This window comes from Phyllostomus discolor, chromosome 1 (assembly GCF_004126475.2).
Source record: "Phyllostomus discolor isolate MPI-MPIP mPhyDis1 chromosome 1, mPhyDis1.pri.v3, whole genome shotgun sequence".
Lineage (NCBI taxonomy): Eukaryota > Metazoa > Chordata > Mammalia > Chiroptera > Phyllostomidae > Phyllostomus > Phyllostomus discolor.
In genome coordinates, this window is record NC_040903.2 from 65,107,259 (window position 1) to 65,123,942 (window position 16,684).

Genomic DNA, 16,684 nt, shown 5'->3' on the forward strand with positions numbered 1-16,684 from the left:
TAACCCTCAAATAAATGATGTTGACCATGTGAAGGACTGAAAAATCTTGGTTATGTCCCAAATAACAGCTAAAACAATCTATCATCCACCTATGTGTTTGTGTGTGTGCATTTACACATATTTACATGCATTTACACACACATAGGAAGTTTTAACAGCTCCTAGTCATCACAGTGCAAGTACAGAAACTATTCTTAAAACTGTTTTGTTCCAATTTTACAACCAAGAATTATTTTGTTTTTTTGTTGAAGGTGAGACATGTAAAAAAAGTCAATAATTTGCTTGGTTTTTGTCTGTTTTCAGAAGGTGTGCTGTACAGCCCACTGGTGGTTCATGCTGATTTTAAGTGATATATGGACATTTAAAAATGCTTTAAACAAGTATTTGTTTGTTTTAATGTATTTTATGAAAAAAGTAAAAAATATTATAAGAATGTGATTTCATGGATATTATTACTTAGGATCAGGCTGAGGTAAAACAATGGGTAAATCTGAATAAAATATTAAGTGATTAGTAGTAATAATGGTAGTACATAGGCATAGCAAATGCTCTTAAAGATGATATGAGAGTGAATCAAATTTGACCAGTTTGATGACTATTAATAATAATGAAGTTATTCATTCATTCTGAATATACTGAGTTTATGAAAATTAAAGGGCATTTCATGTCTCTATAATGTCCTGAAACACATTTATTTATTCATGGCCAGTTAAAGGACTTACTTCTGTTCTGGGTATAATACCCCCCAGTACATCAGAAGTATAATATTGACTTCTAATTAGTCAGAGAAAGCTATTATCCAATTTTAACTCTCCAACCTTTTTATTGATCTTATAATTGATGTAGATTTTAAATGCTGTAGATTTAAGAATCTACATAGAATTAAGTAAACTTTCTAGTTTTTCTAGAATAAAACTCTAAATTTTAATGCATCATTCTCTGTATAGAAACAACATATAAAGAAACTCTCCTTTAATATTAATTTTGTAAAATCACTACATTATGCACAATAATTACTGAAGGCATAATTTAGTTATGGTATTATTAACACAAAAATAAAAATGAGGAGTGGAAACAGGTTCACAAAAAAACTACATATCTCTGTACAACACACTGTGAAAATTCCACATAAAAAAATCTCTTACTGTACTGATTTGTCTATTGAAAAGCAAAGCAATTTAGAAATTAATCCTTTCGACCTCACTGTAGCAAAAATAAGTAGCAGCAAAGGTCCATGAAGTAGCCTGAATGCTAGAAACTATCTGTTCTTGTAAGTATTTTACATCTAACAATTAAATGAAATTCAATAGACAAGAATATATAGAACTATAGCGAATCTTCATGGAGATCATTTTTAACTTGGATCTCTTAGCTTAAAATATTTTGATCTTCATACACTCATAGACAAAAAGTGAAACAACAGGGCCTGGGAGGAATGAAGAAGGTCAGAAAGGGATCCTGAGGCTCGATTTTCAAGAACCTTCTTCCTCTCCGGGTGAAATATGGCTGTAAAGTCAAAGTCTCAGTAATGCCAGTACTGAAAAGTACTGATTATTAACTACTTATTCACAGAGCTGCTCCAAAATACTTAGGTACACGGGAGCAAGAGGGCCACCTTCAAGACGTACTTTTCTGAAAGACAGTGAGGCAAGCTCAAAGCAACACAAGCATAAGGGAATAGATGCAGAAACATGAGACTCACAGGTGAGGCCCAGGGCAGTTCCTAATCCTACATGTGGAAGCTGGGAGAACTTGGATAGGTGCTGACAATGACAGGCAGGGACAGGGCTTTCAGTAACTTTCCTCTAAGGTATACTCAACAATCTTTTCTTGACAAGTATCCGCCTGTAAAGATCTGTTTGAAACAGTGGAGGATATTTGTGTAGAAAGTATTGGGCAGGAGGTATGAGCTAGGCATGGTGCCTTGGCCTCTTCATGAATTCCTGCATTAAATGGATTTCTGCAATGACAAATGGAAAAATCTTTGAGGTTCGACACTGAACATGGAGAAAATACAGCCTGGGAAGCTCAGGAACTGGTACAAAGGCACTGACTCATGAAGTGCCACACACCAAGGAGAGATGAAAGCATGCCAGATAATCTAGGTCAAAACTAGTAAAGATGCTCTTATAGCCTTTCCTGGATGAGGGCTTGCACAAAACTTTTCTATAGAGTGACTGATAGTAAAAACCTCATTCTACATACATGTGTTTTCTCTAATATATGCAGGGAAGGAGGCTAAGTATTTCACTCATTTCTTATTTTTTAAAATTTTATTTTATTAAACTTTTTAATATGGGTATTTTCAAAAGTTCACAAATGTAGAGAGAGTAGTGTCTCCATCACCCAGCTTCAACAACAAATTCCAATGAAAAACTTTTGCAAGGGGCCATGGATGGTGTAGCTCAGTGGATTAAGTGTTGGCCTGTGAACCAAAGGGTTGCCAGTTTGATTCCCAGTCAGGGCACATACCTGGGTTGTGGGCCATGCCCCAAACTGGGGACACACGAGAGGCAACCACACATTGATGTTTCTCTCCCTCTCTTTTTCCTTCCCTTCCCATCTCTCTAAAAAATAAATAAATAAAATCTTTTAAAAAGTTTTGCAATGGGAAAATAATGTTTTGTAGCTAATTCCAAACTGTCAACCAATTATCCCAAATATTATTAACCTACTCTTTGTATACCCACATGACAATCCTTTAAGGAGTTCTGCCTATTAACTTACTATGAAAAACATTTTTAAAAGATTTTATTTATTTACTTTTAGAGAGAAAAAAAGGGAGGGAGACAGAGAAATATCAATGTGTGGTTGCCTCTTGCATGCCCACTACTGGGGACCTGGCCTGCCCTGTAGCCCAGGCATGTGCCCTGAGTGGGAATTGAACCAGTGACCCCTTGGTTCACAGGCTGGTGCTCAATCCAATGAAGCACAGCAGCCATAGCCATATGAAAGACATTTTTGACTATTAAAAAAACACTATGCTTCTTGTCTGAAGGAACACTGAATGCTTTACAGAATCAACTATAGTGTGCATGATAAATGTAGACAGGTGATGGTCAAACTGAAGTCTTTGATGCTTTCATTCCTAATATGTCTTTAAATGTAAGAGCTTTTCTAGCTTCTTAGGTTTCTCATCTCTCTTCAGAGATTCTTCTGTGCTTTTTTTTGATATTTTGATAATGAGGAGGTAATAATACAACAACACATTTAAACACCATGAAACAGGATGTCACCCTCTAGGGACATCAGAGATAGGACCACAGTATACTGTATCCTGTTGCCCCTTTTGATGACCCAGTATGTGGATAAGTCATAGCAAGTTTTTGATTCAGAACAGAAATTTTTGGTAAAGATATTTGTGAGTTGCTATAACAAATATTTGGATAGTTGTTCAGATGGCAAGGTATACTTGATTATGAATGTTTTATGGTTAACAGCTTAATAAATTATATAGAATTCATTTAACAGAGTTTCTTCAATTTTTATCTAGTTATGTCAGTGTTTTAAGTCACAAACATACAGCTCTCATCTAAGTAATGTTAAGTTCCTAAACTGATTAGACCCTTCAAAGATCTGTGGTTATCACTTGCTTGCTCAAATTTGATAATTAAAGAAAACAACTCTTAAAAATAGTACTTTCCTGAGGCTATTGATAAGGGCTGAAATGTGGCACCCCCATAAATTCATATGTTGAAGTTCTAATATCCAGTACCTCAGAATGTGACTGTATTTGGAGATTCAGTCTTTAAAGAGGTTATTACATTAAAATGGGGTTGTTATGGTAGATCCTAATGCAACAGGGCTATCTTGCGCAGTTATGGAAAGGGATTAGGACACAGACAAACAGGCAGAGAGACCATGTGAAGACACAGGGAGGAGGGGGTCATCTGCAAGCCAAAAAGAGGGGCTGCATTAGAAACCAAATTTACCAACATCTTGATCTTGGACTTCTAGCCTCCAGAATTATGAAAAAGTTAATTTCTGTTGTTTAAGTTACCCAACCTATTATGTTTTGTTTTGATAGTCCTAACAAACTAATACAGTCAATAATAGAGGTCATCTAATTTAAGCCACAGAGTGGCCTTTAATTACACCTGGAAGCTCTGGGTTCATAAAATGAGTGGAAAACTTGTCAAAAGGGCTGGCCAGGCATATGCAATATAATGTAACCTTTTCTGATAAATTTTGATGACAATGAGGTGGTAGCTCAGGATATGGACTCAGAGTAAATAAATCCCTATTGCTGTTGTTTGTTGGGGCCTAATAGGAAAGCTTGCTGAACAGTTGAGCAGATTCCACAAAGGACATACGTGGAAGCTGAGTAACATGAGGTACTCCTGAATTAGGGCTCCCACTTTATATTTCCTCCAAACTTTCAGAAACCAAGACATAACATTTAACTTTTCAGATATAGAAGGTAGGTAGTAGTAATGGTCACAGGTTGTGACCCTTGAGGGTTTATGAACATGATAACCTTTAGGGTTTATGAATAGATTTTAAATATTACAGAAATCCATACATATATAATTTTGAAAATAATAAGCTATATTAAGAAAGAAATCGTTGTTGGTACACAATAATACTGAGGACTTTGTGCTTGCAGTGGACATTCATTTATGCAAAGGAGCCTTAAATTAACAACAGTATTTACCAATATTCTCTTCAAAATGCCTTTCAAACACTAAATAATTACCCGATTAAGATAAGCTATTATTACTCTGGGTTTAATGAAAAGGACTAATAATTACTACTTTAGCAGTTTCTGTGAAAAAAGACTCAGAGTTTACTGATCACAGCTGTGAGAACACCACACCTTTTTGGTGAGTAGGGAACAGAAAAAAACAAAAGGTTGTTTAACTAAGTGAATTCAAGGGAAGATGGAGGATGATTAAGAACTAAGAACCATGATGGGTGAAAACAGAGAATTTAATATGCATAGCAGAGACCACAATTGGCAGAAGGCTATTTATGAATACTGCCAATACTCAGGGTTGCAGGCTAACAATGGAGAATCTTTGGCCATGCCCTGAACAACATAATTCATCACACTAGTGCTTGGAGCAGTTATGTCCAAGCAATTTATCATCATCATATCACTCATGTGAGTAAGAGACGGGGAGAACTTTGATTGTGAACCTCTAGGGAGAGTGGATTTATAGCTAACATCCTTAAGGCAGCACAGCTCTGCCCACAGCTAAATGCTCCCTGCTTCCCTTCTGTTTAAGTCAGACTAAAAGAGTGAATGCATTGCCGCCAAGACATTGAGAGCAAAACCTAAGTCTGATACTCTTAGATCAGAAATTAGATAGCCAGGAAATTGCATTTAAAAATACTCTTTGCAGCTGCTTTAAAAAAATTAGCCAATGGTAACTATGGATGATTCATTTCAAATACCTTTGGTGACAAAACAATTTCTGAAATTCATCCATTGATAACTACATCTGGGAAGAATTGTCTCTCACAATGAGCCTGTGAATATTCCCCTCCATATTGGAAAATTTGGAAGGATGCTGAAGATTAAATATATATGTATATATACATACAGTCAAAGATCGGTTCTCAAACAATTTTGTTCTGACCAAGTTGTTATGCAAAAAATGTCTTGACTGTCTAACAAAACTTTGGATCTTGAATCCATACCCAACAGCCTTTTCATGCTGATACCTATATGATCAGTCATGAATCTCTCAGGCAACAAACAAAAAAGATTCAGTTTTCAAACAAATCACTTTTCTAACAGTTTTCTAGAACAAATTAAGTCTGAGAACCAAGGCTCCACTATATATACAAACACACACTCATATATATCTATGTATCTATTTCTAGATATCTATATATCTCTATATCTACATATCTATTTCTAGATATATAGAAATCTAGATACTCTAGATATATATATTTATTTAGAATGTATATCTATATCTATCTATTGATAGACATCTATACCTAGAATATATATCTATCTATATCTATATAGACAGATATGTAGATACAGATATAGATAGATAGATAGAGCATTATGGAAACAAGTGCACCTGCCAGCTTACCAACAGTAAGAGGAATATTAGTCATAAGAGCAATCCTCATACAACATCTTCCCTCTTAGGCTCCCAAGGTGTCTAGCAAACTGGAGAGACCAAAAATCCTTGCAGGCATCTGGCTCAGACCTTACCTGAGTATATTAGTCAGGATAGGATAGGGTATGCTGCAGTAACAAGCAAATCTCCAAACCACAGGAACTAAAGACAATAAAAGCTTATTTCTAGCTCACACTGTGTGTCTAACACAGAATGACAAGGGGACAATGCTCATTGTCTTCATCCCATGACCCAAGCTGTCAGAATAGCCACAATCTAGAAATTGGTGGTTATCCTAGCAGAAGGGAAGAGTGTGTGACAAATCTCTCACTGGCTTTTAAAGCTTCTACCTGCAAGTAACACACATCACTCCTCTTATATTTTACTGACCAAAGCAAGACACATGGCCATACCTAATTGGGAGGGGACAGAGAAGTGGTTCACAGTCATGACTCCCATTCTGACTGGACAGAGGCATTTCTACTCAGACTGATATTGTTTTCATGAAACAGGTGGTCAGAACCACAGAGCCAGTTTGTGCCAGGTGGCCAGATAGGAAGAGGTATTTTATTTTTATTCTTTTTTTTTAATGAGGGAGGGATATCTATGCATGAGAAGGTTCTTTTTTTTTTTTAAATGGAAGTCTTTAGAAAAACATGGGCCATTGAAAATAGCCTCTCAGGAGCACCTAAACAGGAAAAGTAAGCCACATTTGGTATATGAAAAACATATTCACCAACCATCTCAGGTCCTCTTATTAACAGTGAAGTTCATGGAACCACTGAGCAGGACACAGCTTAATCAGGAATTCTCAGCATTGTTACTGTATGGTTTCTAGGGTATTTCAGGCATTTGGAGAGAAAGGCTCCTCCTATAATAACACTTAAAGCATATGGTAACAAGGGTGGGTATTTTCCAAGATCAGTTGCTCTTCCCATGCTATACAGTTCATTATTTTGTCTTTAAGCTTAATTTCCAAGACCAACCTCTAAGAACCTTATATAGGGATTTTCTACCTGCTACTACAATCCCAGGGAGTTAGGGCCAAGCCTCAAGCCAAGGAGTCACTAAACACATGGGCATAGGCTTTCCAAGACTTTATACATTCTACCTGTGTATTTGTTCTATTGTTCTTTGCTCCTATCTGGGTTAAAATTTAACTATTCACACTTCAAGTTATATTAAATTATACTTTTTTCAGAAAAATCTTTTCAGTTCAGCCATACTCCATGTATTTCTTGCCCCTCATGGGGAAGAAAAACTTGTCCAGTGAATCCTGTCCTCCAGTCACCCCAGTCACCTCAGAATACACACTGTCCTGGTCCCCCACCCTCCTCCCTGGCCATCTTCCTTTGCTGGCTTCTCCTCTATTGACTGCTAAATGTCGGGCTTGTCCAGACTGGTCCAGGGTCCTCTTCCCTTCTCTATTTCTCTCCCTGGGTCCTCTTATACATTTCCAACTGCTTCATATAGCATGATGTATGACTTTGAAATAATTATCCATAGCCCACATCTCTCTTGGGTGCTACAGTAGATTATACCCAACAGCCTACATGACATTTTCCCTCAGACATCTCATGAACCTTGTGGTCAGCAGCCTCTGCAGTAGCCCCGAACAACTCCACCCCTCCTGGAACTCACACCCTCCCACAGCACATCAGGGTGGTCTATGTGACCAAAGCCCACAGAACTGACTGGATGCCACATCTGGAGATGAGGTTCTAAACAAAATGGTGGCTTCTACCTTGGGTTCTCTTTCTTGGGGGAAGTAGTCCTATGGAGAGGTTCATATAGTAAGGAACTAAAGTTTCTGGCCAACAGCCAGCTGGTCTGTCAATAGCCATGCAAAAAAGCCAAAAGCAGAGCTTACAGCCCCAGCCAAGCCTTGAGATAACTGCAGCTTTGGCTGACAGCTTGACTGTCACCTCATGAGAGATGCTGAGCCAGAAGCATCCAACCACACTGCACCCAAATTTCAGACCTACAGAAACTGTGAGATAATACATGTTTGTTGTTTTAATCTGCTAATTTGCAGGGTGATTGTTTTAATTGAGTAATACATAACTCATCTGCACACCACAACTTAATATGTACTAAGTAGAACTTTCTATCTCTCCTACCCCAATTCCTAGCCTTCCTCTTCTTAATTGATACCAACATCTACCCAATTTCAGAATCATCCTTATTTTCTCCTTTTCTTTCACCAGCACATCCTATTCATCAGCCAGTTCTATGGAATCCAAACCCAAACCATTGATTAAATCCATTCACAGAACAAAATGCCTGAAGAGCCCACATCGGTTGCTGGAGAAACAACAGACCACAAAGCACGAAATCCCGCCCCCGTGTAGTTGCCATTCTCTTGGGAGGGAGTAAATAACAACCTACAAACAAAATACATATTGTGTCCTATGGAAATAAGAAGGATGGACAGGAACGCTACAGTGAATAAATGGACAGGGGATGCCAGGATATGTGAGGAGTGTTAGAATGTTATTTTAAGTAGGGTTGTCAGGAAGGCCCCACTGATAAGGTGACACTTAACAACTCCACATTCTGTCTCCACTGCCACTGCCCTAGCTGAGCCACCATCACCTTTTGTTTGGGCTTCATCACAGCCATCTTCATGTCACTCCCCTATCTACCACCTTTCAGTGGCTTCCCATTGCTATTAGATGAAAATCTAGAAGCTTTACCAGCGCCACTGCCTCCACCCCCTGCCATTAGCCCTGTACAACATGGTCCTACTCTGTGTCTCCAACTTTATTGGGAACAAATCACACAAGCTTTACCCACAAAGACCTTCTCGCAATTTCTAGAACATGCCCCCTTCTTTCATGCCTCCTTTGCCCTTATAGGTTCCAAGGCAGGAAGAAACATCACTAGGTCCATCTCATCCTTCTAAATCAGGAGGTCCCGGTGAGGTCTCCTTCTTACCACTATAACCAGTGTGCTCCCCCCCCCATTCTTGTTTATCACACCTTTTGTTTGCAATTTGCACCGACTTGTTAATTGACTTGTTCTTTGTGTCCTTCTTTGTTTCCTCAGGCCTCTCTGTCTCCAACCACAACATCAACCCTCACCTGCCCCATTCTCTATTGAAGGGCCAGTGCTACCAGGTACAGGATGTACAATCATTGAATGGATCAACAGCTCAACAGCTGTGGTTTGACCACTTTGTAATTTCAACACCAAATGTCACCAGCAATACCATCAGTTGGTAAACACAGATTCTTGTTTGCATGAATCTGCAGCTTTTTAGCTCTAGGAGATATCTAGACATAATCACCTTTGTGTGCTTAGGAAAGATAAATAATTTGTACCAAATCAGGATCTGGAATGAGAACTAGGTAAGGTTAGGCTGCACACATGGGTCCAGAGTCCTTTTAACAAACAACTTCGCCTACTGCCCTAACCACTTGTGAAAAACAAAGTACAGGTGGCTGAGGGGTAAGAGCACAGGTTTTAGAGTTAGAGAGACGTAGATTTTTTCTCTATACTTTCCAGCAGTGTGGCTGCCCTTGTCTGTGCCTTACCTTCCCCCCTAACATGAGGCTATCTCATGGGGCTGTGGGGAGGATTAAATCAGAGCACACGGAGCTCACAGAGAACTCTGGTGATTAGCTTTCACTAACTGTCAAAAAATATAGGCCTGGGTATCCATATGATGATTCTAAGGTCAAGGGAGGACAATAAGAGGTATTTTGCCATTTTATTCCAAAGATCTGTATTATACATGTTTAGTAAATTGTATAAGAATAAAGCAACCTCAAGTTTCCACAAATACTAACATAATTTTATAAAGTAGCATGTTGTGAATTTTGTGTTCAAATTATCTTTTGTATAATTAAGTTGCTGCCTTGCTATCTGCAGTCAGCAAGTGGTCTGACCTTTGCAGTGTGCAGGGGGCTTTCTTTTGGAAGGGGGCTGCTTATTTCTGGAATTACATCAGGCCTATGGGGTAACTTCTGTGTCCCGCTCCTGGCTATGTAACATAAAAATGTAACTGGACAAGTAGGTGCCATAAGTCTTAGGCTCTTTTCTTACTGACAGTTCCTTCTGGATGAGGATGAATGCCATTATCCTTTAGGATAGGAGTAAATGCTTGTCAGTTTCCTCCCCTGTAGCAGTGACATGAGGACAAATGGACTGTGTTTCTACACAAGGCAGACGTTTTTATCTGTAAACACGGTCAGAGGTGTCACTGTACCTGAGGTGTCCTCACAAGTATCTCAACGAAGCACACCCAAGTGTGTTTGGAATACTTTATAAGAACCACGATACCACGGTAAAACACAGGGCTACACTGAGGCCCAATGTTTAGAAGTATGATTTCGAAGCTCCTTCAAGGAGAAGGAGAATGGACGAAGAGCCCCTTGCCCCAGCACAGCTGCCAGAGAGAGACCAGAAGCACTTCTGGGGAGCAACCGTGATTGCACACCACGCAGGGTCCTTGGGCCTGACTCTGTGCCTCTCGGCCTCGGGTTTCAGGTTAGGCTTCGCGGGCAAACCTTAGACTTCGGAGCAAACAGACACTGCCAAGCCAAGACCAGCCTCCTAAGCCTTCCTCAGCTTCACGGACCCCCGGACCTTGGGCTTTGCAGCTTCGGGGGAGCTATGGGGCAAAAGCAGCAGCACACCCAGGCGCGGCCTGCTTTAAGTAGGAGTCCTTCCGCAGAGCTGGGCAGTGACCCCGCCGCGGGGACTCCCGGCATGGGACACCCCCATTCCTACCAGGCCCGCAGCTCCTGCGCCCGCTCTGGCTCCTGGAGCTTTCCCTCCTCACCACGAGCACGGCCTTCTCCACCGGTACCCTCCGAAGGGCCAAGTTCCCGGACCAGACTCCCGGCTCCCTCCCACTTCCCTCTCCTTTCTAGTGTCTCCCCGCCCCTAGGTGCTGGGCTTTAGGCCAGGCCACGCCCTCCAGCCCTAACCCACCCCCTGCGGCCCTAGTCACACCCCAGTCTAACCCTAGGCCACGCCCAGAGGGCTGTCCTAGTGTCCTAAACCAGAAGGGAACAGCTAGTTTGTCGCTGAATAATCCTGTAAATGGCTGCTCTGGGAAGCCACTTCCAAAGCGTATGAGTCTGTTGCAGATAGTCCTCAAGTATTCTGGAAGGAAGTGTTTCTCATCTCTGTCTAATTCTGCTGAGTCGAAACAGGCTAGATTCCCAAGGGGAAAAGAAGCAGCTACATTTTCCCCAGATCCCAATTCTCTGTAGAAAAGCTTGGAACGTAGAGGTTTTAGTAGCTACAAAAACCCTTTGAGTTTTCTCCAAGGATAACAAATCAGAGGGGCTGCCCTGGCAATTTGATGTCAGGAACGGAATTTGGATCACCATTCTGAATACAGACAGCTTTGGGCTTATCCATCCATTGTCTCTTGTCTCTGTGCCTGAGGTTTCTCAGGTGTGGAGTCTGTAGCCAGTCTGGAGTCTGAACTGGCCCCAGCACCACATGCAACTGAAGTAGGCTTAGTGAAGATGGGTGAGTCTGTCTACAAAACCTAGTACTAGGAGCATTTACCACAATATGGGGTAATAGTTTTAAGGGTCACAGTGTATTCAATTAATTTTATCCTGAATCTTGAGAATCAAGTGGATGAGTACTAACATGGGAAGAACCTTCTGTTGTCATTTGAAAGGTTGGTGGAATAATAATAATAAAATAGATGGTGTTTCCTTAGGCCAACTCTGCCAGGCTTTATAAAAGGTACTTTGTATATGGTATCTTGCTTAATCTTTAGAACAACCTGCATATAGTAGGATCTCTGTTTTCTCCAATTACAGAAGAAAACAGCCTTCGGGAGAGACCAGCCTGGGCAAGGCCAGGGCTAGAGCCCAGGTCCATTGCTGTCACTCCACCACACTTTTCTTAGTAAAATGGGCACTTTGATAGGAGGCTGGGAAATAAATTAATATATTTAAGTCAGAAAAGGACATAAAAGAACATAAATGTTTTGTGGCGGGTTTAAATGTTTTTTAAGGAAGGTAAAAATATGAGAAGTTATTAAGAAGTTGGCTGGTTAGGGCTAGGCAGGGAGAAAATATTGAGGGAGAGCAATCATCCTAAAGGATAGTGGCTGCTTAAATCCCAGGGACAGGGAAAGGGATAAAAATAGGGCCCAGAGGTGGGAGAGACAAGAAAAAATGTAGAGGTTAAGAACTCTGGAGGGATGAGCATTGAGGAGTCGAACATTACTAGGAATGACTGGGGCTCACACTGAGATTGTGTAATGAATAGATGGATTGAGGAAGCCTTCTAGAGAGATTTCAGTGCTGGCTACCACTCAGATTACATGCACCGCAGCCACGAAGCCAGATGAATGTGTACCTGACAATGGTTGTTAAGAGAAGCCTAAAAGTCCATTATTTATAATGTGATGTATTTTACTAGTCCTTGCTGCCAGCCATGAAATTATATACAAGATTCGTGTTAAAAAATGACTTCAGCTTTTTTTAAATGGAAGTTACTAAATTCTACACTGCACACATCACACCCATTGTGTGAGATTTGTGATGGATTTCTCATTCGGGCTCTTATTTCTGTAGTTTTTACTCCTTAAAAACATAGTGCTAAAGAGGAACTAGTCTAGATTTCATTTCTCTTAGATAGAAGTAGCTTCAAAGAAACATCAAATTAATATGCAGGAGTTTCATTTCAGGAACTATTATGAACATGTGTTTTCAAACAAGGGGAGAGCAATTTATACAAATCTAATGTGCAACAGTGAAAAAATTTGGTAGCATATAGTATTTGAGTACATACTACAGTTCCATTTCATGTCATAGTGATTTAAGCACTACTGTTAGCTAAGCATCAAATGCTATCTTACTTAAAAATAATTTAAAAAACATTCTGCCATGGCCAGAGTGGCTCAGTAGGTTGGGCATCATCCCACATACCGAAGAGTCCCAGGTTTGATTCCTGGTCAGGGCACATGCCTAGGTTTCAGGTTCAAGCCCCTATCAGGGCACATGTGAAAGGCAACCAATCAATATTTCTCTGTCACATCAATGCTTCCCTCCCTCTCTTTCTCCCTCCCTTCCTCTCTTTCTCTAAAAACAGTAAAAGTAAAAATAAATAAAAATAAATATTCTGTAGTACCGGTCCCCCAATCTACTACTAGCCCTGAGGATGGGTGGACAAGAACAGAGAGAAGTGTTCCTTTATGATGTTCTGCTGTCAGAAATGATAGTCCGGCATGTACCTTTGTGCCCAACTTCATTTTTCAGCCTTTCTCCCTGGAAAAACTTAACTTGGAGATATTTTTGAACCCTAAAATATCAATGTCTGATTGAAATAGCCAAGTTAAAAATCATGTTATTAAGGAACCAAAGGTTTCCAAATGAATCTCTCAGTTAAGGGTCCAGTGCAAATGGACTCTCGTTTCCACAGCACCTGCTTTTTATTTTCATCTTGTCTTTGAGTCCTGACATCACTTGAACTCAGAAATGCTAAATTGGCAGAGAGAAGGAAATCAAAACCAAATTTCCAAAACCCCTCACCGTTTGGGTTAAACTTTGGGAAAGAATCAGGTTTTCATCACCTAGTTAGTTGTTTTAAATGTCTACACAAAAAGAGTCTGTACAAAAAACCTGGAGAGGGCAAACATAAGGTAATCCAGATAATTTGTCACATAAACAGCAGGAAAAAAGCATGATGGTGCTATCGTTTCGCTGTCAGGTTTTAATTGTTCATTGGAAGTTAAAATTTGCAGTGCTATAGACAGTTTCCTGCTTTAATTTTCAGTCAGGTGTGATAAACCATTTCTATTACTTCTAGGAAATTGGTTAGATACCAATGTCACAAGAGGTCCAGCATGGAGCTTTCAACACACCTTTTTTTCTATTAAATTTCTATTTTTTTATACTGCCCAGAGAATACTAGTACCTACTCAATATATTTTATTACTTCACTAAGAAGCAAAGGAAAAATGAAATTAAACTCTTTTAGTTCTTAAAGAGTAATATTGAAACACATAATCCCCCAATTCTAGGAACCCTTTAGTGAGGGTTGTAGTGTTATAGGTGAGTCACTACAAGCTTTCATAGAAGCAGGTTATCTTTGAGACTATTCTGACTCTACAGCTGCTGTGGAAAACAATACAGAGATTCCTAAAAAAACTAAACATAGAATTACCAAATGAACCAGCAACACTGCTTCTAAGCATGTATGTGTACCCAAAAGAAGTAAAAGCAGGGACTCAGACAGGTATTTGTGCACCCTTGTTCATGGAAGCATTATTAACAACAGCCAAAAGGTGGAAACAGCCTAAGTGTTCACTGATGGATGAGTGGATAAATAAATGTAGTCTATTCATACAATCGGATATCATTTAGCCTTAAAAAGGAATGAAATTCTGATAACACTACAACTTAAATAAACCTTAAAGACATTATGCTACATGAAATAAGCCAGACACAAAAGGACAAATATTATATTTTTTTATTTAGGTGAGGTGCCTAAATTAGTCCAATTCACTCGTACAGAAGACAGAGTAGTGGTTACCAGAGTCTGGAGGCGGGGGTGGGGAGTTACGGTTTAATGGGTACTGAGTTTTCATTTGGGAAGATGAAAAAATTGTGAAGGTGGATGGTGGTGACATGTGCCCAACAACATGAATGCCCTTAGTACCACTGAACTGTACACTTAAAAATGGTTAAAATGGTAAATTTTAGGTTATGTATATTTCATCACAATAAAAATATTTTGACTTTAGACAGCTGTTTGTAAATAACTTGTAAAGTTATTTCTCTCACTAGATTTGCTCGTATAAATAATAGGTCATAATTTTAAACTATATTATCATTAATTTTTTTAATTTAAATTGTATCAGTATTAACTTTAAATACTCTTAAATTAAATTGCCTTTTTTTCATGACCAAGCTATTTCTTTTAGTATTGTGGCAGAATTGAAGGTAATTGGTGGCTAGATGATCATTAAACCCATTCCCTCTTCCTCCCGGGTACATAGCTACACTACAATTCCCAGGCTTCCTTGCAATTAGGTGAGGTCCTGCAAGTGCTAGCCAACGGCATGTGATAGAAATGGCATGTACCTTCCAGAATTGGCCCATTAAAAACCTTCCGCCCATCCACCATCTTCACTCTTTCTCTGCTAATGGGTGTGATGAAGGAAATTCCTGGAACCTGGAGAATAGAGTCACAAGAGAGAAGGGGGCTGTACCTGAATGGCCATGTAGAGCACAGCCCTCCTGCCTATCCTGACTATGAGAAAATGGGAGTGAGAAATTTACTTTTATTGTCTTAAGCCACTGAGATGTGGGGATTATTTGTTCTAGCAGATAGCTTACCCTGACTGATACAGTTCTGTCCTGGTGAGAAAATTGGGTGGCTCCATATGCAAACTGAAAACCACCCTCCTCTAGTCAGTCATTGACAACTAACATTAAATGGCTCCACTATGGCTTCCAGATCCTTGAGAGAATTATTGATGTGTTAGATGCATCTATTAGCACATAATAATGTGATTATTGATCTCTAATAAAAACCAGTGTTGAGAGCACAGTTAAACAGAATAAAATTAAATCCAAAACAGTCAGCTGGGAAGCTATTCATTAACTGTAAGTCCAGGCATGTGTGTCTGTGAAGAATACAGAATGGTAGTTTTGTCAGTGTTGAAAAACAAAACAGTGTGGACTCGAAGCAAACATTAAAAGGATGACTTGAATTTAAAATTCGAGTAACTTAATTATTTTTTCTTTAAGTAATACGTATAATTTATTTGTTTTCATTTCGGGATCTTTTAAAATTGTGTGTGTGAAGGGGAGAGGTTTGCTGTGGACATTATGCTAAGTGAATTAGTCTGAATTCTTATTCAGAAACCTTGTTTAAAATGTCTTTTAAAGTTCTTGTAACAGTGGAAAATTGAAACAGTGGGAAATTGTAACCCGCCTGACCATTCTTTTGACGTTGTTTTTGTAAGTGCTGACTCTGACTAATATGTATATTGTAGATGAAGAGCATGTTTGTATAAGAATCCTAGGAAGTAACTTCAAAAGATACAGACTCTGACCTTCAGGCAGCCCAGCTCTGGGAGATGTGCTAACCTTCATCTGTGGAGACAGGATGAGGTGAAGCTGGGATGACTAAACCAGGATGACGCTCGCGAGGCCATCACTTGCCTTATCAGAATAAACTGCTTGTCTGCATGTAGAGAAGTTTTCAGCCCTCTTCCTTGATCTCTTTGTTCCATTCCCCTCTCCCTCCTTATAAAAATCCCTGCCTCCACTGAGATGTGGGCATGGGCTATGAGACAAGAGTGCCCCATCTTGCAGGTGGCCAGCACCTGAAAATACATTCCTTTACTTCGGCACCTATCTCTTGAGTATTGGATTTCGTAGCTGCAGGCAGCCAGACCTGCTTCTGGTTACAGTACATACTTAGTTTACTTACCCTCCCATGAAAAAAATCTGCTCAGCCACCTCAGATAAAGTCACTGAAGAATCTTTATTCCTCCTTTTTACAAGCACCAACATTGGCCTTTGCAGTCCCCTGACTTTCTTCATTCTGTCCTTGCATTTCTTTCTGGTGGTGGTTGTTTTTTTTGTTTGTTTGTTTGTTTGTATGTATGTTTGTTT

General features: G+C 39.6%; 1 protein-coding gene across 4 annotated transcripts in view; it reads right to left on the bottom strand.

The window, feature by feature from the left end:
- PTER (phosphotriesterase related) overlaps positions 1–10,928 on the bottom strand; it is a 60,580-nt gene extending 49,652 nt beyond the window's left edge. For all 4 annotated transcript variants that reach the window (XM_028508194.2, XM_036023872.1, XM_036023863.1 and 1 more), the window contains exon 1: positions 10,815–10,928. The gene's annotated coding sequence lies outside the window, so the exon portion shown is untranslated. The remainder of the gene's footprint in view (positions 1–10,814) is intronic.
- Between the last annotated feature and the right edge of the window lie 5,756 nt (positions 10,929–16,684).